Source organism: Sitodiplosis mosellana, unplaced genomic scaffold, assembly GCF_009176505.1.
Source record: "Sitodiplosis mosellana isolate CC-2019 unplaced genomic scaffold, AAFC_SMos_1.0 Smas_scaffold_4, whole genome shotgun sequence".
Classification (NCBI taxonomy): domain Eukaryota; kingdom Metazoa; phylum Arthropoda; class Insecta; order Diptera; family Cecidomyiidae; genus Sitodiplosis; species Sitodiplosis mosellana.
The window spans coordinates 55595-58940 of NW_022595247.1; positions in this window are offsets into that span (position 1 = coordinate 55595).

Consider the following 3346-nt stretch of genomic DNA (forward strand, 5'->3'; position numbering starts at 1 on the left):
TCCGCGAGCAAACTGGGTAAGTGAACGAACCCACCAAATTCTGCAGCCTTCTCCACATCACACACACATTAATTTTCGTCTGCACTTCAAGCACTTTTCGCTTGTCTAACCAAAAGCGCTTTATTGAATACCACTTTTACTTGCTCATTTGGCATGGGAAATTTTTGATGCCATCGTTTTGCATGACATCTGGGTGAATCGCGTTCAGCAGCGTTGACTTTGATAAACACGACAATTGACCTCGATTTTCAGCTTGTGTAAACAAAAAATCAAAAACCTAATCAACAAATCGAACAAAATTCTTTAATTGAATCGCGCAAATTTGTGTTTATAAATCGCTTCATTTCACTGCAGTCAAAGCAACTCGCTCGTTTTCGAATTTTGTTTCTTAGCAAAAGAGATGTCGAGAAGAAGAAGAAGGCTAAAGATAAACAAGTAGCCGAAAACAAATACCGTGTCGGTGGTGTGGCTTTTCAAATGTCCACCGGCGCTCACATTTATTTAGTTTTATTTGTTCACGCAACAGACACACAATGGAGCAGAAACAAACCGGTATACACTATATATCAATGAAAGGCACTTTGGGAATTCGGTTTGAGTAAACCCGATTTCACACGCACACACATAAAAAAAAAACTTTACTCAGCCTACCAACGCACACATAACATCCGACGCAAGTTAATAAATATTTTCCGAATGCGCATTGAATTGTAAAAAATTTCGATTCCAAATCCGACCGGCACACATTGCGAAGAGTAAACAAGGGAAAACAAGAGGGTATTATGATGAAAACAATTCGATGACATGAGCTGTCAGTCTGAGAGATGGTAAGCATCAAATATTGAATTCTGTTTGTACAGAGACGTGCATTGTGAAATTGCGTCGCTCCATTTGACACCGGGTAAATCGAAAATTTAAGATAGGACAACCGTTTCGACTTGATTTGGCAAATCCAATCCATTGATATTGAGTCAATATGTTATGGTAACCAAGGTCAAGTTGGAGGATTTAATTGATTGGAAATAATTCGTATGGAAAAGGATTTTGGTGATGAAACGAAGGGGAAAAAGAGATTTTTCAATTTCTCCTAAGCTTTGGTTTAAGGCTAATGTCGCATGTTCCAATCGTCCACAGCACTGTGGTGATGTGTTACACATTTTCCCATGGGAAAAAATCATAGTTGATTATTATTTACCCTACACATTGAGGTTTTTCTCATTAAAAACATATTTTTAACATTGCTTACAGCCTGCACCGTTGAGTTGAGGGCAATTTTATTGCATACGTTGAGTATGTAATATACGTATTCACATATTTTGCGTTAAGCCACATATGATTTACCGCCCGTGAGAGGTTAGCTCTAAGTTTTGATTCATTGCACATTTGATTAGTTTAAAATTGTGCACTTTTGCTCAACGGTGTTAACAATATTAAATGGAACTTTTTCCATACACGGCAAACGCTATTCACCGTTGCTACGTCACTGTCACCACATGTGAAATTAATTAGTTGAATAAATAATTAATGTGTACGTAACTAAAGCGTCTAGCCGTTCGTTCGTTTGTCCTTTTCGCCGCACACACACACACACGCTCTTCACATCTGCAGAGCTGCAAGCTGGGTGACTGAAAATGAGAGTGCAATTTTCGGTCGTGAGCTCCAAATAGACGCAGCTATGTATACTTCAATGTTTGCGTAGCAAATTATTATTTGATCAGTGAAGAAATCAAGGTTGAAGTTCTCCCTCTCTCTCTATCTCTGAACCAAAATGAGCACTGTCACTGAGATCTCATTAAATATATACCGCCAAACCGCTGCAGGGTGGGTGCACAAAAAACCAACAGTCGGTGGGTCGATGGCTCAAGTCAATCCTGAAAATTCGTAGTCGTCGTCGTCGTCGTTGCGTCTAACCAAATAAAGCGTTCAATTAGCAAAATTAAAAAAACAACAATGAACGTGTTCAAACACATCGGTCGCTTTATTAACTGAATTTTATTTAATTTCATCTCATTGCCGCAAATACTTGCCGTAATGCTCACATCAAATGGAAACTTTTAATAAATGAAAAGTAGTTTGTCGAGGGAGAGAAAGAGAGAGAGAGAAACGGAAATAAGCGGAAACTTTTTTTTCATTGCTGCTTTTAAAACACAGCGTGTCAATTCTAAATGGTAGTGAGGTATTTTGCCGCTTCATTTCGTATTCAAATGGCAAATCATTACAACACCGGAAAAAAGAAACAGGTTAGTTTTCGCGCGGTTTGGAAATAAACAAATTTGTTTAACTCGATGCGTTTTTTTCTCTCCCGTCGGCGGCGTAAAATAAATAAAACTTCCCGTTTTTTCGAGACTTTCGCGAGTATTTTTTTTAGTTGGTTTCGCTTGCTGCGAGAATAAAATTTACGGCTGTAATCACGCCGAAAAAAAAACTCACACACAGATGGTTGCCTCCATAAAAATCAAGCGTCAATATAACTTTGAATGAATGAAAACCAACCTGAAAAACAACAACAGCACAAAATCACGAGCGAATATTTTTTTTGTTCGTCTCACTCACCTTTTAACTTTTGCCAACATGCGATGTGTTGTTGTGTGTTTTTATTTCACATTTTATTATGCGATCGTTCAAGTTTACCTTTTGAACGACGCCAAAGCAAAGGAGAAGAAGTCGGGAAAAACACACACTCGAATCCTTTAAATTTTAATTTCAAGTGCCGCATTTGCGTAACTTTTGACTCGACCCGCGATTTATTTAGGATAGAAAAGCAAGCAACGTTCAAGCGTTAAGAAGGTTTTGAATTCAACCCGAAAAAATACCGACGGCCGGAGTTGGAAAGCATATAAAAGAATGTTGTCAGTGAATGAGTTGGAACATTATGCGGCCGACCTTTTTCGTTGGAATGAGTGTGCATATGATGGAATCTACCTTGGCGGAAAACAAGGAATGTTAAGTGCTTAAAATATGGCTGGCATTTGACATTCGGCGCAGTGTTGCGTAGCTACGAACACAATTTCAAGTATTGCAATTAAACAAGAAATCACAGTGCTCATAATTAGCGGTGATAAAATGAAAATAAGTGTGAATGAAGCGGGGAACAAAAGAAGACATTTGCATTGATTTGTTGAAATAAAATGGAAGCGGAATGTGAAGTGCCGAAATGAGCAGTACATATACCGTTCATGAATAATAAAACGGGAATGGAATTGTAGAAGCGAAACGGAGCAATCAATGAAAACGTTCACCATTTCGATTCGGTACATTCGTCATTTTGATCAATTCCAATTTCCCGATTACGATCCCCTCGCACTCCCCGCACATACACACTTACACACTCTCTCTCGCTCGCTTC